Genomic DNA, 24,324 nt, shown 5'->3' with positions numbered 1-24,324 from the left:
AGGACACATGGGTGCTCCCTGCCCTCAGGGGACTTCTATTCTAGTGGGGGAGACAGAAAAACAAAAAAATAAAATAATGCAAAGTCACAGTAAGTGCTATGGGAGAAGGAAATAGGGATCTGAGAAAGAGCAGATTGGGGAGGGGGTGTCAGGCAGGTGGTCGAGAAAGTCTCCTGGAAGAATGAGGAATGACAGCTGCTGGAGGCTTATTAGCAAACCAGCAGGCAGAAGTGCTTTTTAAACCCTCAGGTGCCATCAAAGTGAGCTACGATTAATATCTATGTTCTTAGGGGCAAGGTATTTGGCTGAAATATGATCCCCTTGGGAATAGAGACTGAGTCTCAGTCAACATTTTGCGTGGGATGTCTGCCCCATGTCAGGCACATGTGAGGTGTTGGCGAGGATTTGAGACATCACAGGGCTTTCGGGAGATACACAGAGAGAAGTACTAAACAGGTGCCAGTTTTCATGGGGTTTAGTTGGAAGGGAAAATGCAATGGTGCAAATGGGAGACGAGAGATTCTCAGGGCTGAATAAAGGATATGCATGGGAGTGTGGTAGGCACTGTAGACACAGGAAGACCGAGTGACTGGGGAAGGAGCGTTAGAGGAAGAAGATGGAGCACGTAGATCTGAAGCGTGTGGGAGCTTCGAGGAGGTGGAGAGGAGCAGAGAGGATGCTCAGGCAGGAAGCGCCGGACAAGCAAACGTTCAGAGGTGGGAGCTGGTGGCCAGGACTAAAGATGCTCCCAGGAGGGAGGGAGAGGATTGCTATTGCTCTCCGTCCTTTGCAACCAAAACAGTGGGTCTGGCCTGTTGAGTTCTGAGAAGTCACTAAATAAATGGGTTCCAAGAGAAATGAGATCTAAATATAGACCAGGCATTTCTGATAAAAATTTACCATGTGAACTGAGACGCTCAGTACTTGTAAAAGCATTCCAGATTGTAAAAATGTAGGATGAAAAAAAGGAGAAATAAAACTCCATTATATGTGTTTATATTTATTGTGTGTTGAAATAATATTTTGGATCTATTGGGTTAAATAGGTTATATTAACATTAATTTCCTCTGTTTTCTTTTACTTTTTTAAAAATGTAACTACTAGAAAATTTAAAATTATAAATGTGACTCATTGTATTTCCGTTGGAGAGCACAGCTCACAGCTCTGCTGTGGCCAGGACGCCAGCAGCGGCAGCTGGCCCAGCCCAGCCCGCCTCTCCTCTGTGTGAAGGACTTCAGACGAGCCTGAAGTTCAAGGCTTCTAGAAACCCCTGTTACAAGTGGACATAAGGTGTTGGAGTCACAGCCCCAGGGTGTGAAAAAGCAACCCAAGCCCTCTCTTTGGAAGGGAGAAAGTGATTCTCAGGTCAGATGTGCCCAGATTTCTTTCCACCGAGGCCCTTATTCCGTGTCACATGTCACCCTAGGGAAGTAGAAACTCTTGTTCTAATTTCGTAAGTCACATGTATGGGAAGTGACATCTCTGGTCTCAAGTCACACGGGGTAGCTAGGATTCAAACCTAGACGACGACAGGCACATCCTTGCCCCTTCTGCGGTCCTTGAAGCCTTGATAACAGTGCTGACAGGACCCTCACTACCTAGGGCAGCATCACTCCCTATTTCTCAGATGGGAAACTGACACCCAGAGAGGGACAGAGACTTGTCCAGGGTCCTGTTGTCAACTGTCTTAGCATCAGCTGTTTCTTTCTTTTTTCTTTTTTTCTTTTTTTGAGGAAGATTAGCCCTGAGCTAACTGCTGCCAATTCTCCTCTTTTTGCTGAGGAAGACTGGCCCTGAGCTAACGTCCATGCCCATCTTCCTCTACTTTATATGTGGGATGCCTACATTAGCATGACTTTTGCCAAGCGGTGCCATGTCCGCCCCTGGCATCCGAATCCGGGCCACCGAGAAGCGGAACGTGCACACTTAACCACTGCGCGGCCGGGCCAGCCCCCCGCCGTTCCTTTCTAAATGGAATTCCATGAAGAGAAAGATAGTCTGTACCCTCTGAGGCCAGAGGAAAATGGATCCCTCTTTTCCTGACCCGTTAGTGTGGAATAATACAACCAAAATTAGTGAGCGCTGACCTGAACCAGGAAGAGCGCTATTGAGATGATGGTGGGCTGGCCAGGAGGGAGTCTCTCCTTCCTGACTCCGTGACCTGCCCCTCCCCTCTCTCCCGATCAACAGTGACTTCCTGGAGGCTAGAGCTGCACATCTGGCTTTCCTCCCGCCAGGGAGACTGGCAGCTGCAGACTTCCGCAGCCGGGTGCGAGTGCAGGCTGGGTGGGGACAGTGCAGGCTCTGGGTGACACACAGAGGCACCGCTGCTGCTGATTTCGCCCAGGGTTCAGGGCTGGGAGGCAGGCGGGAGGAGATAAGGCTCAGCCTGGTGACAGGACCTCCCACACGTTGTTTATAAGCACATCTGCCTGCCATCTGGGCCCTGTCCCCAGGCCTGGCCCCCGTCCTGGGAAGCCCAGCCATGTCACACACTTTTCACTTTGATGCATTCCAGGTCGGGGTGTTTAGGCAGAAATGTGAGATGCAGCAAAGGCTCAGGCCTGTTGCGGGGCCTGAGAAAGCAGAGAGCTCCAGAGAGGCACAGGCCCGAGCTCCTCCACACGCACGGATGTCTAGGAGCCTAGTCCTGGGGGGTTATTGGAGGCTGTACCCCAGGGCTTCAGGGGAGGTGCTGGGTACCCCAGCTCTGCCACCCCCACGCCAGAGGAGGGGGAGGTCTTCAGCGTGACAGCAGTTAGGGAGCAGGATGGGCTGCTCCTGCTCTCCCCAGTGTCCTCTGGGGTCACAGCTCCCTGTCGATTGACAGCACTTCACATCCCTAAGAATTACACTCTTTATCTGAAAAGAAACAGCCCGAAATGTTAGCAACAGTAAACGTCTTGGGTGCCGAGCCCATGGAATGATTTTTCTATCTCTAATTTCCTTTTCTTTACCCTGAACATTTTCTTCACTGAGCCTATATTACTTTATAACAATGATATTTGAACAAAGTTGGTTTTTTTTCACCCGGAAGGCAAGATATGGCTTCCATGGAGCAGACAGACTCTCAGAGCTAAGACAACTGTTTCCGAATCCGTCACAGCCCCACCCACATCCCTACACGCTTCATCCTCCTTTTTGCTCTAGCTCTACTTCTTCCCCAAGGGGGAAAAAAAAATGCTGTTCTCTTGAAGCTGGGGGCTTTACATACTTTATTTCATTTAATCATCAAAAATAAAGAAAGAGGGGCTGGCCCGGTGGCGCAGGGGTTAAGTGCGCATGTTCCGCTTCTCGGTGGTCTGGGGTTCGCTGGTTTGGATCCCGGGTGCAGACATGGCACCACTTGGCATGCGGTGCTGTGGTAGGCGTCCCACATATAAAGCAGAGGAAGATGGGCACAGATGTTAGCCCAGGGCCAGGCTTCCTCAGCAAAAAGAGGAGGACTGGCAGTAGTTAGCTCAGGGCTAATCTTCCTCAAAAAAAAAAAAAAAAAAAAAAGGAAAGGAAGAAATAAGGTGGCAATAAAAGGGGTAATGAGAACTCTTTGATCCAGGTTGTCTGGCTCCTAAAAGCGGTTCACAGGTTCCTGCCCAATTTTTGTTACACAGTCACACCACTTTCATCCCCACCACGTGCTATACTGCCCCTCCGTCCCTTCATAACCTCAGCACCTCCACTGGACATTCCCATGATTGTTGTCTGTCCTTCCCCCTTATATATTGTATTTGTTAGGATTCTCATTTATGTGGCACTTCAGCTGGGAATTTGAATCCCTGAGCTCATCTTTTTCTTTCTCGACTTTGTCCAGTGATATTAGGAATGACCCGCCAATCTCATTGTATTTGTTAGTTTGCCAAGAATGCTCCAAAGTATCATACACACAGTCACCGAGCCTCATGCTTCCTTTCAGCGGTTGATTAGGAGTGTGCAATGTTGATATTCTGTGTCTTTCTACTACCATGCCATGCCCTTGGCTGTCAGTGCTCTCTTCACTATTGGAAATAGAGTCGTTAGTGTCTTTACACTTAACCCGATTAGAGAGCCAATTCCAGAAACCCCAGAATCAATTCAGAAAACTCATCCTTAAAATTCCTTTCCTCTAGAACCACTCTTGGTACCAAAATCAATATTAGTTAGGGCTCTCCAGAGAAAAAGAACCAATAGGATCCATCTGTCTAGCTACCTATCTTCTAACTATCTATGGAGAGATTTATTATAAGAAATTGGCTCACCTGATTATGGAGGCTGAGAAGTCCCAAGGTCTCAGTTGGTAAGCTGGAGACCCAGGAGGACTGATGGTCGGCTCCAGTCCAAGTCTGAAGGCCTGAGAACCAGGAGACCCAATGGTGTAAGTTCCAGTCCAAGGTCAGGAGAAGACCAACGTCCAAGCTCAAGGAGTCAGACAGGCCAAGTTCCCTTTTACTCTGCATTTTTGTTCTATTTAGGTCTTCAATTGATTAGAAGAGGCCCACCCACATTAGGGAGGACAATCTGATTTACTCAGGCTACTGATTCACGTGTTAATCTTATCCAGAAACACCGTCAGAGACACACTCTGAATAATGTTTGGCTAAATGTCTGGGTACCCCACAGCCCAGCCCAGCCGACACAAAAATTAACCATCATGGGCCAGCCCGGTGGCACAGAGGTTAAGTGCGCACATTCCACTTCAGTGGCCCAGGGTTCACCGGTTCAGATCCCTGTTGTGGACATGGCACCGCTTGGCAAGCCACGCTGTTATAGGCGTCCCACATATAAAAAGTAGAGGAAGATGGGCACGGATGTTAGCTCAGGGCCAGTCTTCATGAGCAAAAAGAGGAGGATTGCAGCAGATGTTAGCTCAGGGCTAATCTTCCTCAAAAAAAAAAAAAATTAACCATCACACATACCTTATATATGAGGGAAGGGTGCTAAATCCTCCAGGCTTCCTAATTGCAAGCAATAGAGACCAGACCCTGCTGATTCAAATAGGAAAGGTATTTTTTGAAAAGATCTGGGTGGGTCACAGGCTTAGAAAGTAAAATTAACACTTACATAAACTAAATTAAAGACATTCCATAGTGTGTATTGCAATGTATGTAAATGACAAAAGACTGGTATCCAGTATGTATTTAAAATTCCTGGGACCAGCCTGGTGGTGTAGTGTAGTGGTTAAGTTCATGTGCTCTGCTTCAGTGGCCCAGGATTCACTGGTTTGGATCCTAGGCCTGGCTCATCAAGCCATGCTGTGGTGGTGTCCCATATCCAAAAAATAGAGGAAGATTGGTATAGGTGTTAGCTCAGGGACAATCTTCCCCACAGGAAAAAAAAAAATTCCTACAAACCAGCAAGAAGATAAAACAACCCAATAGGCTGAATTAGGCTTGCTTTGCTGCAGTAACAAAGAGCTTCCCAAATTGAGGTGGGTTAACATATTATACGTTTGTTTCTCATCGTGTGAAGTCCATTATGAACTCTGCTTTTCAGAGAATGGAATCCTTCCCAGCAATTTAGTGATAGAGGTTGCTTCCATGTGTGTGGCAGCAAGGGAAGAATGGGCTGGAGGGTTTCACACTGGCAATTAAATGCTTACAACCCATTGGCAGAAACTCGTCCCGGCACCTCTGCCTAACTGGGCAAGGGGGTTGGAGCAGGGAAAACCTCACCTGTACCCAGAAGGAATGGAGACCTGAGTATGCATGAGCACAGGAAATCTCTGCCACAGTGGGCCAAGGACATGCATGGGCAGTTCATGAAGGAGGATTCTGGAATGGTCAATACACAAAAGAAAAGAAGCTCCACAGATGCCATTACAGCTTCTTGGGGGAGACCTATTTGGGGGGAGGAGGTAGATTTCTTGTTTGTTTTCCCCTGAAGCCTAAACCAAGACAAGTTTATCAAACTGGCAAAACAAAAGCAATTATTGGTATTAATAGCAAACATTGGCAAGGATGAGGACTTGCAATGGGAATTCTTTTGCACTGTTAGTGCAAGTGTACATTTGATACCAGCTCAACACAAGGTTGACATAAGGGAAGCCATATTCTAGAAAAGAAACTATATTGTAACTTTGAATGACCTCTGGTTAACTAGCCCAGACATGCTCTGTAGATTTTGTGGCCCTTCCCAGCTGCTTTAAGATGATAACTTTGTTCTTTTGAGTTCCTTAGGAATGTGATGAACCCTGGGCAGAGAGCCTATGCTGATAGCCAGCATCAACGATAGCTGAAAGATCAGGATATATGGCATTGCTCCATTCTCTGATGCATATCCAGTAAAATAAAGAACTCTCAGGAAGTGGGACCAGAGGTCTGCCCCACCCAGAGACCAGCCACTTCCCCGACCTGGAGACCAGCCCCGTATATAACTGGCCTGCAGTCTTTGTTCTGTAAGATGGTTCTTTTGGACATGAGTCGGCCATCTTCCCTCTTGTTAGCAAGCTGTAATAAAGTCCTTTCTCTCCTACCACCTTGCCTCCTGACTATTGGCATGTCTTGCAGCGAGCAGACGACCCCCTTGGGCAGTAACACATTGGTATTACATTTGAGAGCAATTGGGTGTAAGTGAGAGGAGCCTATACTGGGATCTTGTGATTCCACTTCTAGGCAGAGGCACCATTTGAAGAGGGAGGTATATATAGAAGTGCACATCGCGGCATTGTTCATAGGAGCACAGACTGCTAACTATCTAAATATTCATCAAAAAGAAGTCAGTCAATTGTAGTCTCTATACATTGTAGAATACTAGTATATGTCATCCTGGATAAATCTTAAAAAAAAACATTGAACAACAACAGAAAAACAAGTTGCAGAGTATGATATAATTTATAAGAATTAAAATGCAGAAAAGACTGCTATAAATTATTTTTATGATTACATCCTATTCTTCTTATTGCCTTTAGGTGTATAAATCCTGCTATCTACCCTCATTCTTCGAGTTTTAAATTTCAATGATCGTGTTTTTTCTTCCTAGAATTTTTATTTAGTTAGATTAAACATCTGCTGGTCATTTTTTATGGTCTTTTGTTATTTTCCAAGGTGTTTCTATTTTCTTTTCCTTTAAATATTATGTAGATAGATGTATATGCACATATATATAAATAATATAGTGCAGGGGAGGGAGACATTTCCTCTACCCACTCTACGTCTTCTGGCCGGACAACGAATTAAATTCACGTGAGACAGAATAACAGGAGAAAATTAAACAAAGCTTTATAATATATATACTTGGCGAGACTCAGGCAAACTGAACAACTCACCAAAATGGCAGAGGCTCTCACCTTAAATACCACCCTCAGGTAAAGACAAAGGAGGATGTTGGGGATGGGGGAGTCGATTATGAGAGGTTACCAAAAAAGCACAGTAAACAAGAGTAAGGTTATTCTGCAGATTTAAGTCCTTGCCTCCACATTGATTAGGAGTTTCCAGAGATAAGGTCATCCTCCCTTCTTCCAAGTACAGATAGGGAGACATATTTACAGATGGAGATTTCCCTTACAAAAGTAAATGTCTCTTAACAAAGGGTAAGTAAATTCTACTTTTCAGAGTTTCTTTCCTGTCTGCAGTTTTTAAAAGTAACCAGCCCCAAATAATCCTCATGCCAAAGAGACGTATCTTGGGGTGGCCAATTCCAGTCCCCCACAATATTCTTCATATGGTAATCCTAATATCTTAGGACCTTGGAGTGGAGGAGAGGTAGCTATTTTTGCCCTTCTTTTAGATTTCTGCTGACTGTCTCTCATGGTGTCTTATTTTCTCACATTTCTTTTAGTCTTTATTGCTTTCTCTTGTTGGATTGATCTTAATTTTAGGATTAAGGGAACTCGTTGGAAATACACTTCCTCAAAAAGGTTTTGCATTCCTTCTGCTGGGGCCTGCCAGACTAGGACCACTTTAATTTCTCAGCTTTGAACTTTATTTTGTACCACAGAAGCAGTTTATCAGGTATCGCAGAAGCAGTGCACATTCAAACCCCACAATTTCATTAGGACAGGGCTCTAGTTACAGCTTCTGGTGGGGGGAGACATTTTGGGGGAGAGAGGGAGGGTCTTTTGTTTGTTTATTTTCCCCTGAAGCCTAAATCAAGACAAATTTATCGGTTTCCTTTGCCAGAGCATGAAGTTTTTCCTAGCCCAATCTCTCATTCACGTGGGTCTTGAAGGTTCCTGGCTTTATGGGCGGGTCTTGGTTTTCTATCTGCTGAGGCCTGTCTGCCTGTCTTCATCTTTTCCTCTTCCTCTTCCTCCTCCTCCTCCTGCTCCTTTCTCTCTCTGCTGGTCTCTCTCCTTCCTCTGTTTTCTCTCCCCTCCTCCTCCTTCTTTGTGGCAAATGCCCTCAGCGCAGCCCCTATTTCAATTTTCCCGTCCCATTTTTATTTTGGCCACTTTCATTTTGCTTTTAACTCCTGTGGGTTTCCCTTACTTTTTTTTTTTATCAGATCATCTATTTATTGAAAAGCATCTTTGTTCTAGGCTTTTGGTAATGAGAGAGTGTCTCAGAACATTTATTTGCAAAATTGTCTGGAGCAGAAGTCATCCATGTATTACTTGCGTGTGTATGTGTGTGTGTACACATACATAATGCAATTTATTAAATTTTATATGCTAAAAACCTGTCTTTGCATGAAAATGATCACATTCAGGATACAGGTTACCTCTGGAAGGCAGGAAAGGAAATGGGATTAGAGAGGATACATAGAAGATTCAAATTTATCTGGAAGATTTTATTTCTGATTAAAAATCTTAAGCAAATATAGAAAAATGCTAAGATTTTATTAAGTTGGGCAGTTGTGAATCAGGTGTCTATCAAATTATCTCAACACTTTACGATATGTTGAAAATATTTTGTAAGTGGAAAAAAGAGGGAAGGAAGAAAGGAAGGAAGGAAGGAACCAAGAAAAGGACAGGAACAGAGGAGGATGGGTCACACCCAGATTGATGGCCAAAACCAGGCCATAGAACCATTTGGGAGGATCCCTGCCACCACCAGACACTAGACCCTAGATTCCTGCTCTGCCATCACTGTCCCTGGAAGCTCAATATTGGCCCCAAGACTATTGCCACTTACTGCTGGGACAAAGTCTCTACAGTTCCCACATCTTTGTGACACTGATGCGGGCTCGGTGAGTCAAGGAGTTGAAAGAAAGATTTCTTGGACTCTCAAGGTCTGGCAGTAGTGCTCTGTTGTTCAGAGAATAGCATGGGGACAGGACCCATGGGCAGTAAGAGCTGCCATGTGTTGAGGGTTAAAGTAAATTTATAAGGCATAGGTATGTGAGTTATTTCTTTACAAGACAAAGGAAAGATCACGAAAAAAAATCATTAAAATGGTATCATTGCCTGTGGTGTCTGGTTATTGGGTGGTCCTATAACTTTAGATAAGAATCAGATTGGATTGAGTCAGGGTGTCGCCTATGCTTCCCAGAGGGTGACATAGATCAGATGGGTATGTAGGGCAGGTCATCTTGGGCTTCACGCCCTGGGGCAGCATTGATCCTCATCAATATGACCTCCCAATTCCATTTAGGCACAGCCCATGTTACACACACCTCACTCGGGATGCAAGAGGGCATGAGAAAGGAAGTATCCTGAATTTTTTCATCTTCTATATTGAGAGGCTGTCCCTGACTCATGAAGTTGGGAGTTTCTCAAGCACAGGAAGGGGGTGGAGGTTCAAATAACAGACAGCCCCAAATTAAAAGCCCTATGCCAGCTGTGCCTAGGAAGACTGAACTCTCTCAACAAGATCCTGGGCCAACCCTGGGCTGGGTCCTGTCCCTACCATACTTCCTTCCATTCCGGCCCCACTCCCACCCCCTTGCTCCCAGAAGAGTGAATGTCCTCACCCGAACTTTGTGGATGACAAAGAATTGGACTTGCTCCACATCACAGGTAAACCAGAGGCAAGGCAAAGACCAAAATTCAGATCTCCTTAACTCCAAGTTCTTGTTTCTGACATTTTTCAGACAAAATTAAAGAGAGGAACTTTCCTTGTAAGCTTCTTCCGCCTCCCTACTGTTCACCATTATCAACAGATATGTCTTCTTCTGGGGCACGCTTCATCCTTGCCGTGAGGCAAAGGTCAAAGAGAAGATGATCTTTTTCTTTGGTGTTCTACAGCAAAATGATTTGATAGAGTATTTGGTTTTAATAAAGCCAGCACGGTAACCGACAACCCCAGATATTGAGTTGAATAGAGACCCGTGTAGGAGGGGCATTTCCCAAAGCCGGCGGTCACGAGGAGTTTTCGGGAGCTGTGACAGTGAGGGGAATATCTTATTTGAGACTTGGGGGGATCTCCAAATCATTCTGGGTGAACATCCGCCTCAACGGTCCACAAATAAAGACTAAAGATCTTGAGTATAAACAGGAAGAAGGGCTGGGCCAGGGTGCCGATGTGCCTAAGTGTGTTGGAGCGCCATAGACGCGGCTTGTACACCGAGCACTGAGCCTGCTTCAGACAATCTGGTTGACTGAGTGTGCAAGACCCAGAAATGGGTCACATTTTCTCAAAATTAAAATTCAATGAGAAGCAGCTTTCATTTCAATCTCCTGCCTTTGTGTAGCAGACACAATACTGTGGTGACAAATGCAGGTGAATTGAATTTTGTTTTGCCCGTAATAGTTGCATCGAGCAGCAAACTATTAGTTATCAGAGATGAAAATAAGCACAATGCCTGATCCTGAACTTGAAATTGCATAACTACAGCCAAATGCCGTTCGATTGAATGGCACATTTGTTTTCCCTTCCTTTTTTTCCTTTGTCTTCTTTTTGTTATCCGTTGATCTGTGATAATCAGAGCTTATTAGAGGCCGCTATGAAGTGCAGGAAAATGAGAGAGCTCCCGTTCAATGCATCGCTGCCCTCACCCCCAGGCTCTACGACACTCAACTCGAAGCCATTAGCATGTGTCCCCTCCAAACCCAGACTCCAGGACATATGTTCTGCCAATTCATTTTTTAATGAACAGATTCAGAGCCTGTGTGTCTCTTCAGGAGAGAGGCTCCTGTTCAGTGAGTGGGGGCACAGTAATGGAAACAGGTATCATTTGAGCACTTAGAATGTGCCTGGTGCTATATGTGGAATATGTGTAATCCTCACACCATCTGAGGAAGGGAGATATTACCCCCATCTAACTGATCATGAAACATAGTCTTAAAGAGGACAATGGACTGGATGGATGGGTGAGAGAGAGAGAAGGAGAAGCATTAAACCCTGGAATATGGCCTGAGTACAAGGTGGATGGTGTTGCCCTTTAGAGCTGGGAAATCTAGGGGAAAGGGGGGTTTATTGTGGGGTGAAGATCCAAGGGCTGGATTAGGAGTCGTTTCATTTGAGAGGCCTATTGAAGGCCAAATGGAAATGTCGCTTACAGAGTTAATGAGTTTCAGGGTGGAGCAGCTGTGAGACAAAGAGTGATGTATAGTCGGGCCAGCCTTGGAATCAGCATATTTGAGTAACTCCCTCAGTATCTGCTAGGCGGCAAAAGGCTGAGCCAAGATTATATCCCCACCTTTACCACCCCCCCGCCCGCCGCCTTCCTGATTACAAAGCCCTGCTCCCCAGCTCTGACCCTTATACCCCACTGCCGAGCCTGGAACAGGGGTCGGGGGTGACATCGGAATTTGGTCGCCCAAGTGGGGGCCTTTAGGCTAGGAAATAACTATGGATTTTATAGTTGAGTAAGAGGCTAAATTCATCAGGGCAACATACCCACTTCTATGCTTCATTTTGTCCCCACCTAAATGCAATAGAAGATTTGAAGCAGGAGCTGCCCGTTGAGAGGTCTCTTTTCCTTGCCTTAAATCAGAATTTTCCCAAGAATCGCCATTGCATTGCATCACCCAGAGCTCTCTGATCCTTCTCAGGGTCCCCACAGACGTTCTCACTCTTCTGTCTACAGAGCAGGACTCTGGAATTTGGTTTTCAGAACGCTCTTTAACCTCCTTTCTTTTGACTTCAGTCCAAACAAGCACAAGTCATAAAACATTTATTAAAAATGTATGTGCGGGGCCAGCCCCGTGGCATAGTGGTTGGGTTCCATGCCCTCCGCTTCAGTGGCCCAGGTTCACGGGTTCAGATCCCAGGTGTGGACCTACACCACTCATCCAGCCATGCTGTGGTGGCATCACACATACAAAATGGAGGAAAACGGACATGGATGTGTGGGGACCTGGAATTCGCCACCCCAAAATATGTCTCTTTGGCATGAGGATTATTTGAGCCTGATTGCTTTTGATAAACTGGGACAGGGAAGGAGGCTCTGAGGAGTGGAACTTGCTTGCCCTTTGTTAGGAGACATTTACATTGTAAAGGAACTCTCCATCTGTAAAGGTGCCTCCCTCTCTGTACCAGGAAGAAGAAAGGAGATGACCTTGTCTCTAGAAACTCTTAATCAATGGGGAAGGCAAGGACTTAAATCTGCATTTTATTGTGCTAGTCTGGTAACCTCCTGTAACTGACTTCCCTCCCCTTCCCAACATTGGCGTTTCTTTAAGGATTAAGCATCTTTCCTTAGGCTAGGAACTGATTGCTGCACTCATCTGTGACCACCCAGCTCAAGACAATAGACTTGCCTCCTGCTACGCCCACCAAGATAGCAGACCACTATCTGCTGTGTCCATCAAGCGCTGTGCGGACAGGGCAATCTTGTGACTATTGTGGGAGGGACATTTCAATCATATGTGAAATATCCTGTTTGGGGGTATATAACCACTCTGTGCACCCCACTTCTTTGGTGCCCTTTCTTCCTTCGGGAAGAAAGGCCCCAGGCCATGGTCCTCATAAAGCTTTGTTTAATTTTCTCTTGCTATTCTGTCTCATGTGAATTTAATTTGTTCTCCGGCCAGATGAACCCACATTAGGTAGAGGAAAAGTCTTCCTCCCCTACAGATGTTAGCTCAGGGCCACTCTTCCTCAAGCAAAGAAAGGAAGATTGGCAACAGGTGTTAGCTCAGGGACAATCTTCCTTACCAAAAAAAAAAAAAAAAAACCCAATAAAATGTATGTGTGTCCAGCTTGATGGAGAGAAACAGGGGTGTCTGCATTGTTTCCTAAACTAAGACCAAGATGCATGACCTGTTCAAGAACCTAATTTTGGGCCTGGATTGTAATTACATGACAGGTCAAAGAGGGCTCCATTAAATCACTAGTAGCTAGACATTAAGTTTGTTGTGCATGCCATTGAGTTGATTCTGACTCCTTGTGGCCCTGCTCACAGCAGAACAGAACCCTGCCCTGTCTTTTTTCAGAAGTGAGTGGCCAGTTCCTCCTTCCTAGTCTGTCTTAGTCTGGAAGCCCTGCTGAAACCTGTCCACCATGGGTGAACCTGTGGGTATTTCAATACTGGTGGCGTAGCTTTCAGCATCACCGCAACACACAGCTGCTATGTACGACAGCCAACAGATGGGTGGTGTGGTTCCCTGACGGGGAAATGAACCTGGGGCCATGGCGGTGAGGACATCGGATCTTAACCTCTAGACCATTGGGACTGGCTGGACATAATTAAACCACCTTTAAGGAAACCAACTACATGAGCCTGTTAACCGTTTGGCAATAAGTGTGGATTTGGGTCACATCTGCGGTTTCTGGTTACCATGGGTGTATATCATGGCTCATGACAGTCATAGGACTTACTCTTAGGACAGAGGCAGGATGTCCAACTGTGAGACATTGTAGGTGAATAGAATTAGGAGTTAAAATGAAGCCAAAGCCTGAGCATCCAGCACTCAGAGAAGACCTATTATTAAAAATGTTTTATGCAGGGGTCTGGCCTGGTGGCACAGTGGTTAAATCCCCACGTTCTGCTTTGGCGGTCCAGGGTTTGATGGTTCGGATCCTGGGTGCGGACATGGCACCAGTCAGAAGGCCATGCTGTGGTAGGTGTCTCATATATAAAGTAGAGGAAGATGGGCATGGATGTTAGCTCAGGTCCAGTCTTCCTCAGCAAAAAAAGGAGCATTGGCAGCAGATGTTAGCTCAGGGCTAATCTTTCTCAAAAAAAAAAAAAAAAACTCTTTTATGTAAAAGGCTCTGTTAATGAAGCAGGAATAATAAGTTTGGGTATTGCTCCTAGCTATTCACAGGCTAATAGTAGACTCATAACCTGTTCACCAGCAATTTTAATACCATGCAGTAATTTTAGGGGCAGAGTGACATGGTGGCTGGAAGTGGCTGATCCCACCACGGTAGGGGAACTGGGACAGACTTCCTGAGATGGGTGTCATTTGAGCTGGACCTAGGGTGCTGGAATTTGGATGTGGAAAGGTGAGCATGGAAGGAAGACCTCATGAGCAGACAGAACAGCAAAATAAAAGATGAGAAACCCAGGGTCAGATCACAGGAAGGGTGAGGAACACACGTTGACCACACAGGACAGAGGTTCATGAACAGGGCTCATGATCACCAAGACTGAAGAGGAAGTATGGAGAAAAGTCGAGGGGACTGTGGATGTTTGGTGGTGATGGAGGCTGAAATTTGTTCTTTACGTGATGGACAACTACAGAGGTTCACTGAGCAGAGAGAGAAAGGGTGTGTTCAGAGCTACACTTGAAGGAACTTAATCTGGCAGCTGTGTGTGGCTTGGCAGGGTAAGGTGGGACATTTTAGGCCACCATCCAGCCCAGGGAACATTTGCCTGCATAAAGGTAACAGGATATGATAAGCACACGGATGCATATAAACATGTAACAAACTCAGGGATTTGAGCTTAGTGAAAACACTGGTCCCTCCAACACTTTCTCTGGAAGTCTTGCCCTGTCTCCAAACCAAATAACTTGTCAGATTGCCAAAAGAACCCAGTCATGTCAACCTTGGATCTAGTGTCCTTCAGTGGCTATTCTTTTAGAACAAATTCCAAGCTCTCCTGTGGAATTTCAGGTGTTTACCAATCCAGTCTTACCTCCTCCAAATCAGGCCTCCCGCCAAACAACCTGGGCTGCCCCACAACAGCTCACATCCCATCCACTCCCATCTCTGCTTAGTCTACCAGAGGGTTTTGCTTCCAAAACTCTGCCCATCCAACTCAGAGCTCCCTCATCCTTTTGTGCAACCGGCCCTGTATTGCATTTGCTCAGCAGTCCCCACAGCAACACGAGTCAGGAAGCTCATCTCTTATCTCTGAACTGCCAGGATCCAACACAATGACGACGTGAGCAGATGCAATTCTCACCTCCAGTCCCGGAAGTGTGGGCTTCCCCACAGGTGTTCACACGGGAGTCACACCTTCCCCAGGCCATCGAAAGAGTGCCTCAGACCTCTGGTCTCTCTCAGGATCCCCCATTCAACAGGGCAGGGGCTGGGGCTGGACCCTAGGGCTTTTCACTTAAGTCTCTGGGGACGGCGAGTCTAAAGGAAACTCACTTTGAAGGATTGAGACGACAGACAAATCTTGGCCAGTTCTTGTCGAGAAGGTGACTGTCGGCCTCTCTTTCCCACATCTTCCAGGGAAGGGTTTCATGTGCTTAAAGGATCTGAGGACTTGGCTCATGTGACTGTGCAGATGGAGGAAGCCAGCCAAGGGAGGTGAGCATATCCAATGAAATACTAATCAAGCTCCAAACCTGGTTCCAGATCCTTCACTAAGAAGTCTTGGTAAACGGAGACGGAGCAGCCCAGCCACCTGTCTCCTCAGACACACAGCCTCAGGCCACTCCTTGGTTTATTTTCATTTTCACACCATTTGTGCCTGTGTATCTTCATACCACACGGCTCTGTGCTGGACGTTCCATAGGTGCAATACATTTGTTACCTCCTTGCATCTACAAAATGGACCAGCGAGTCCTGAATTTACTGTGGACACAAGGTCCTGCCTGAGAACTTGAAACCTGACTCCTTCTCTGCCTTACAGAAAGGAGTGTGTTCACTGAGTGCTGGCAATGCCCAGGAGGGGTGGAGGCTCAGATAGCAGACAGGCAAGGATTAAGAGTCCAATGCCCGCTATGTCTACAAAGACTGAACTCTGTCTACAAGATCCTCACTAAGGCCAGACCAGACCCTGTCTGGACCCTTTACTTATAAAACCTTCTTCCACCTCAATCCCACACTACCCCTGACCTTACATCCTCACAAGCACTCTGAGAGGGCAACGCCACTACGTCCATTGACAGAGCAAGAGGAATGGAAAGTTACAGTAACTTGCTCCAAATTCCATGGTTAGGAAATGCCAGAGTTGGCATTCAACCCCGGATCTGCTGGGTCAGAGTTCAAGTCCAGCCACCAAGATAACAGGGGACTTTAGGCGAATGGGAGACCTGGGTTTCCTTCCTCATCCTGCCCTTATGAATTACGTGACCTTGGATGAGTTTCTTAACTCCTCTCAGCCTCAGTCCTCAAATTCTGAAGGAAGATGGATCCCGGAGCCCTGCTCACAGGATCGCAGGGAGTTTGACACGGCCTGGTGCTCAGCGCGTTACACAGTACACAGTAGGACCTCAGGGAAGCTTCCCTGCTGTTATTGCTGTTTTCATTTTCATAAGACTGCTCAAGCCCTCTCCTGGGTCTTGCTCAGAGTCTTGGGTATTAGAGGAACAGGAACATTTTCTTCCTCTTGTCATAAGAAGACACCTGTGATAGCGATTTTTCTTGATATCTCATGAGCATGGATGCCAGCAAGACTGGCAGCTCATTACCCACCATGCACTGCTGCCCAGCCAGCTGCTGGCAGCTCCCAGGCCTCCCAGCTGGCTTAGGGCAAGCTGGTAACCATGGAGGCAGGATCTGTGGCGTCTCCTGGTCTTGTCCTTCCTTAAAGCCCTACAGCCCAGAGAGGTTGGCAGGCCGCTGAGACGGGGGAAAGTTTCCACAACCAGCTGGAACGCAGCCCCTAGTGTATGTCTCTGGGCTTTCTTCGTCTCCGATAGCTAGGGTCTGTGTACACAAATCGTTCTGCTTCGTCAACATTTAATTCTTAGGAAGATGAATATCTTCTTTGTCTTGCTAAGTGTGAACTGGGAAAACTCATACTGGGTCTAATCATAAATCAGGATCCTGCTGAAGGACATGTTTTCTCTTCGGACCTCTTTTCTTTGAGGCAGGTAACTTGACACTGCCCCAGAGCCCTCCCCGGGAAGGGGTGACCTGATCCATGCGGATGTCCACTACACAGGTCTTTGCAGTTTGGAGTTTGGAAGAGCAGGATTCTTTCTGACTTAATTGTCTTCATTGATGTCTGGCTTTGGCACATCACTAGATACTTTGTCTCAGTTTCCTCAACTGTAAGTGGGGACAATGACACTTCTATCACATGGGGGCATTCACACATGCATAAGCACTAGCTACATGGTGGCTGGGCTATGATTGTTACCCAGAAAAATGCATGCCTCACTTACTTTTTTTTTTTATTGTGATAAACATATCATAAAATTTACAATTTTAACCATTTTTTAAGTGACATTTTTAAGTTCAGTGGCATTAAATACATTCACGTTGTTGTGCAACCATCACCACCATCCATCTCCAGAACTTTTTCATCTTCCCAAACTGAAACTCTGTCCCCATTAAACATTAACTCCCCTCCCAGCCCTGGTAACCACTGTTCTACTTTCTGTCTCTATGAATTTGACTCTACTCCATACCTTATATGAGTGGAATCATACAATGTTTGTCCTTTTGTGTCTGGGTTATTTCACTTAGGTTAATGTCTTCAAGCTTCATCCGTGTTGTATCATGTGTCAGAATTTCCCTCCTTTTTCAGGTTGAACAATACCCCATTGTATGCTACCACATTTTGTTTGTCCATTCCTTCAATGATGGACGTTTGAATATTTTCCATCTTTTGGTTATTGTGAATAATACTGCTATGAACATGGCTGTACAAATAGCTATTCAAGGCCCTGATTTCAATTCTTTTGGGTATATATCCAGAAGTAGAATTGCTGGATCATACGATAATTCTATGTTCAACTTTTTGAGGAACCACCATATTGTTTTCCACAGTGGCTGCATCATTTTACACTCCCACCACCAGTGCACAAGGGTTCTAATTTCTCCACATTCTCACCAATATTTGTTATTTTCTTTTTTTTCTTTTGTAGTACCCATCCTAGTGGGTATGAAGTGGTATCTCATTGTGGTTTTAATTTGCATTTCCCTAATGATTAGTGTCATTGAGCACCTTTTCATGTGCTTGTCGATCGTTTGAATATTGTTTTTGGAGAAATGTCTATTCAAATTGCCTCACTCAGTTTCACAAAGGAGAAAAGGTGTGCTCCTCATGGTAGTCACAGACTTCTAGATATTAGTGCTTCCCTATTCCCACATGGCATTGGTCCATTGATGTACTAAGCAAACACTTCTTGAGTGTTTGCTTTGCTGCAGTTCCTGAGTAGAGTGCTGGGGACAGTGAGATGGGGAAGATGTGGTGCCTGTCCTCCGGATGGTGGGGGAAACAGGCAGAGAGAATGAGTTCTATGAGAAAGATGTGTGTGGTTCTGAGGGGCACGGAAGAGGACTGCACTGAGTCTTTAGGGGAAAGGCTCAGGCAGGAGATGCTGGAGCTGGATCTTGAAGAGTGAGGAACAATGAGAATCCGTGCCCAGAGACATATGGCAACTTTCCCACATGAGTGAATGTCATTGTTTGCCCAGAACCCAGGACTCCTGGGCCTTGGATCAAAGCTGCATTGAACACAGTGTGGATCTATGCCAATAACTACAGATTAAGAGAGTCATGTTCCATGCCCAACTGTGCCTCCTCCAGCAGGACTGGCTTAGGTTTCCTGCTGCCATTGAGAGGCCCCCAAGCATGGGGCTCCCACCGGAGCTGTGCTGGAGGATCATCCTGGAGACGCCAAGGTGAGGAGATCTGGGGACTTGATGCTCGGCTCCCATCTTGGGTGTAAGGTGGTGGAGGCAGAGAGGAAGGAATCAGAGATGAAGACAATGTTGAACAATCCAGCATATTGTCCCCCTGCCTCCACCTCACTCATTTCCAGAGGAGAAGCTTCCAGAGTTTGGTTCATAAGTCAGAGACAAAGTAGGGAGTAGGAGATGAGAACAAAATGAGGAAGTCAAGGGAAAATAAACTCACGTGACTTCCAGCTGTTCTGTTGATGATTGGAAGCTCAGCTTCCTTGGCTTTCCATTTGTGGCCATAATCAATTATCTGATAACTCAGATTGAGCCCCAGGAACTCGCTGGGGTCACCTACAGCCCTCAGAGCCAGTTAGGAAGTTAGACACCCAGTGATACAACTGTGGGATGTCGAACCCATGGGCTCTGCAGGCTCTGCCTACCCGCAGCCCACCTGACCTGCCCATATGTAGTCAGCTGGTGGGCAGACAGACAGTGGCTGCTGTGGTTTGAGTTCCGGCTTTTCTGCTACAGAGCCCAACCTTCTGCATCCGCATTTTCTCTTCTCATCAACTGCAGAGAAACTGTGAGCACTTATCCCTGGGTCTCTCCCTGGCGCGGGGTTGAGATGCTCACTTGAATGTGGCAGATGTGATTCAAATTCTAGATCTTCCTTTTGTAACTGTGGGATCTTGGGCAGGATTCCTACCCTCCCTGAACTGCCTTGGTTTCCTCCTTTATAAAATGGCATTGACGGTAACTACCTTCTATGGTTAGCGTGGGACCAAGAGAACTTACCTGGCAGGGGAGATACCATGATCACGAAGGTGGTTTTCCCAGGGCGAGGCTTATCCATTGCACTCCGGATGTGCTGACCCCTGCGATTTCCCCAAATGTGGGAAACTCGACTGCATAATTTGTGGTAGTGGAATGAGGAAGCACGGGACCAGGCTCACAAGAGGCTGTCATGCATATCTGTCCTCCAGGTGCCTCCAGGCAGCTAGGAAGACTGGTGAGGAGAGAGATGAGCAAGCCCAGCTCATGCTGCCACGTGAGAGGAGGCTGTGTTCCTCTATATTGCAATCTCTGTCCATCCTAAAATGCTCCACGGATCCCCAGGGTGGCAAAGCTGCTTAGAGGGTCTCCATAGTGTGGACACTGTGATGGCATGAACTTGGGTAGTGCAGCACATTCTTTTCTTCTCTGCAGATTCTTAATGTGTGTCAGCATCTCAGCCTCTCTGAAGTCCCACGGCCGCAAGGAAAGTGTGACTGAGCCTTTGTCAAAGACTTCCAACCTTAGAGACTTCTAACTGGACCATCTGGCAGGAGGCTGGTGCTCTGATTGCCTCCTGGCACAGTTTGGGGACACTGGGCCAGGCCTGCCTCTGGTCACAGCATCCTCAGTGGGTAACAGGTGCCTTTTCGTGCAAAGGAACAGCCAGCCTTTTCATGCACAGGCTGAGGCAAGTCATCTTAGAAAATGCTGAACAATCTCAAACTATATGAATCCATTCTCCATCCCCCTAGAATTTCCCTTTCTGTAAGTAGATGAAAATAGCATACGTTGCATGAAAATAGAATGCCGTATGCGTCAGACCCATTGGCTGGCTCTCTCCTTGCTGGGTGTTTTCTGGCCAGGTGTTGGTAAAGCTCCCATTTGTCTGGGTTGTGCTCATTGCCTCGGGCAGCTCCCTGGCTCCCTGAGCCTCCTTGTCCTTGCCCTCTCTGCCTCTAGGTTTTGGGGTGCTGTCGCCCCCTGGCTGGTTGCAGAGAGGGCGCAACTGTCGGAGCTCCTCAATCCAAAGTGACAACCTTGGAGATAAAATCTCCTTCAGCCTGCCTCCCACCCCAGGATGCTGCCATTTATCCTATGGGGAAATGAATGCACCCTGGGTTGCTTGCTCCATAGGCAGAATCTCCCCATTTATTGCTGAAACACCAAGCCGAGGGCAGTTGTATGCGCCTTTGCCATTGCTGTATTGGGCTTTCCTCTTTGCCCCAGTCTTAAATATCGCAATCCCACCATATCACCCTCCCAGACCAAGATCAGACACTTCCCTCTTCCTGAGTCTTTCCTCCGTCCCTATTTCCTTCTGCTGAGCTTCACAACGCTCCTTGCGGTTTATTCTCTTCTGTCATCATCTCTGTGCACGATCTTTCCCTCCTCCCAGGCTGCAAACTTCTAAGTAAGTGTTTATCGAGGACCAACCCTATCCCAGGAGCTTCACTAAGTCTTTCGTCCTCTAACCACTCTAGGGGGTAAGTATCATTATCCTCATTTTATTAATGAAGACAGTGGAGTTGGGGACATTAAGGGACTTGCTCAAGACAGTGCTATTTTGGAGATGTCGTAGTCTGATTTTGAACCTTGATTTGAGCACAAACTTCAAGCTTCATATCATTCATTCTCTTTTTCCCTTTTTAGTAGAAGTTTGACAAAAATTCCATCACCAGTTTTCCAAATTCTATTCCTTTGCAGTAAGAAAAATTCATCTTCGTCTCTCATTTAAATATCATCATCAGTTCTATTGAAATTGTTGTCGCTGCAGGAGTTAAATAATGACAACCTGAGTGGACTGAGAGAGATTTTGGCAAACTTCCTAGACTATATGGTTAGCTTTTTAATGCTGGGTTTTCACTATGCTAATTAATACCTGCGCAACCAACCTGCGTGGCTGTAATTTTTCTGACTAGAGGAAAATTCCAATCAGAAGCTTTTGTGTCCCTGGAGATGTGACATGACTTTGCCTATTAGAAGGAGGATACCAACAACTCTAAGGAGACCCTCCAGGTAAATCACGGTTTGTAAAGCTACTCTCAGCACATGGGGGATGTAACATAACAGACCAGAGCACTAATCCGCACGCCACAGGGGTCCTTGTGGGACTTGGACAAACACCGAGCTTGACCTCAGACCTGGAGAAGCACACTCTCTGGGGAGGGCTGGGGCTTCTGTTTGCACAAAGCTTTAGAGGTTTCGAAGGCGGCTGAAGTTGGGCATCGCTGGACCCTGATGGGGAGGCCCAGCTGTGGCCACCTTGTCCACGTGCAGGGGCTGCTCAGCCGGGATCCTGGGACAGGCCTAGGAGAGCCAGGGCAGACTAAGTTAGAGGATGCTCCAAGGAGGACGGAGCTCCCAGAGTGAGGGCGACTTCTTAGCTCATAAGGCACTTTTGAAATTCTGAAATCCTAGGACTGTGATGGCATTGCCCCAATCTCCATCTGACGTAGAAAGAGACTTACAAAGAGTAAGGGCAACCTTTGCAAATAAGTTTAAGCATCTGCTATTCCCCAGGTCCTGGTCCAAGGCCTGTGACGTCCATGATGTCAGGTAACAAATAGCTCTGCATGATGCTACATCTTCTAAGTCAGGCAGACACAACCACTGAACATTCACAGAAATGGGGAAAGGAAGGGACAAAAATCCCTTCCAGATTCAGACCACCTATGAGATCCTGGTCCCTCCTACCGCCCCGGGGCTTTTGGTTATCTCATTCTTCAATGGTCACCTAATCCTGCTCCCTCCTTCTTTGTTCTCCTGTTGGCCGGGCTCCAACATATTAGCATCTCTGATTCGCTTTCAGAAGAAATTATGGCTAGATCCCAGGAAGCCACAATTTGTACTCTGGACTCCTGAATTTCAATCCCAGTTCTATCACTTATAATCTGTGCGTCCTCGGACCAAGGACTTAACCTCTCTGAATCTCGGTTTCTTTTTGTATAAAATGCTTTTGCAATGACCCCCAGGTCACAGGGCTTTGGTAAGGTTAAGATGAATTCGTGCATTGGTCGGCAAAATTTTTCCGTAAAAGACTAGATAGGACATATTTTGAGCTTTGTGGGCCACACAGTTTCAGTCTCAATTACTTCCCTTGGCCATTGTATTGCCAACACAGCCAGAGATAATACGAAAATGAATGGGTGTGGCTGTTCCAATAAAACTTTATTTACATAAATATGTGGAGGGGGATGTGTATTCAGCACTGGGGTGTCATCTGCTAACTCCTGCATTAATACACTTAGGACAGGCCTGGCACAAGGTAAGCCATGAAGAAACAGTGATGGTTGTTACTATTATTGTTATTATTTTTACTACTAGTTGTTTTCAGGCAGAGCTGAGCACAGTTTCCAGGTCCCGGCTGGAAAGATGTGCATGAGGGGAATAGGAATCCAGGAGACCCTGGTGGATGATACAAAGACCATCCCACAGCCATTACGTGACATTACAGAGAGCCCTGATGCTCTAAAGTTACTGGGATGATGGAAGGGGTGTTAGCATAATGCAAAGCAGGGCAAACGTGTGTTTGCGTGTGTGATGTGTGTGTGCATGGACATGTGTGCATACGTGTTTAATGTGTGTGTGTGTGTGGTGGGCACGGCAGGAGAGGAACATATTAATATTCTTTGCCAGATGGACAGATCCATATGTAGGCTCCCCATCACCATTTGTCACCTGAATTCCTTACCTGTAGCTGGCAGGGAAAACCCATCACCAGTAGAAGAGCCCTAACTGGAAGCACTGCCCTGAGAGAATTGCCATCTCCTCGATTTGAGCATGGCTGGGATCCTCCCTGTGACCTCTCAAAGACACTCGGATAGGGGCGAGTGCAGGACTCTTCTGAGGCTGGCCCATGGTGTAACTCTCGCTCTTTGGATCCCTCTTCTCCAAGTTCTAGAACATTCTCTGGGGCCTTTTCTCCTTGGCTTTCTGAGGCACTGTCTGCTTATTTGTGCCAGAAGCCAGGGCTGAGGGCTTCCATGCAGAGGAGCTCAGAAAATCCCCACAAGATTCCTGCATGGCGGTGTCATTAAGGAGAATTGAGATGCTGCTGTCCCAGGTACAAGGGAGGGGCCTTCCCTGGGGGCCACTCTCAAGTTCTAAACAGAAGGCCCTAGAATAGGAAAAACAGAGACCGTTTCTGATGGCCACACATGCTGATCTGTAGATAAAGCCTTGGGAAAGAACATTATCATCCAACAGCCATGCTGGAAAATTGCCCAGATATCAATTCCTGGATGAGTAACCACAGATTCTGAGAGAATGATCAAGCCAGCTTCTTAAAGATTCCAGTGCTCTCAGCTTATTTTCAACCAGGATCTCAACTTCTTCACTTTGCAGCTGAGGAGGCTGAGGGTCATGCCAGGGGGAGCCTGGCTTCCCGTCCCACAGGCAGGCAATGATCGCACTGGGTCTAGAACCAGAAGCCCCCCACCTAGTCCTGTGCTGTGATGGTGGCATCTCCCTGCCTCTGAGTCATGCCTTAGTTGTATGTTTGCACTTTTCATCAATCCGAGTGTCTGTACTGCACAAGGCTGGACCGCCAGCCCTTAGACCGGGCCTTGGTGCATGGGGGTTCTTGGTAAATACATGTTGAACAAATGAACAGCCATAAAGGCAAGTTCTCCCAAGCTATGCTATCAGTGGGATAGATGGGCCAATCATCCTCGGAGAAGGTTAAACACACTTTGGCTACTGTGAATTGGGACTATAGAGTAGCTGAAAAAGGAAAGGACAGAACGTTTGAATATTATTCTTAAAAGCTCTCTAAGGAA

The 24,324-nt window shown here is 46.6% G+C and overlaps 1 non-coding gene across 1 annotated transcript; it reads left to right on the top strand.

Moving 5' to 3' along the window:
- Positions 1-19,559: 19,559 nt before the first annotated feature.
- Positions 19,560-19,719, top strand: LOC124251617 (U1 spliceosomal RNA). The gene has a single exon (XR_006891810.1). It is a non-coding gene; the product is annotated as a U1 spliceosomal RNA (small nuclear RNA).
- Positions 19,720-24,324: the final 4,605 nt, after the last annotated feature.

The sequence above is a fragment of the Equus quagga genome, chromosome 13 (genome assembly GCF_021613505.1).
Source record: "Equus quagga isolate Etosha38 chromosome 13, UCLA_HA_Equagga_1.0, whole genome shotgun sequence".
Lineage (NCBI taxonomy): Eukaryota > Metazoa > Chordata > Mammalia > Perissodactyla > Equidae > Equus > Equus quagga.
The sequence above is the reverse complement of the archived record's forward strand: the minus strand, read 5'-3'. Positions and strand labels throughout refer to the sequence as shown.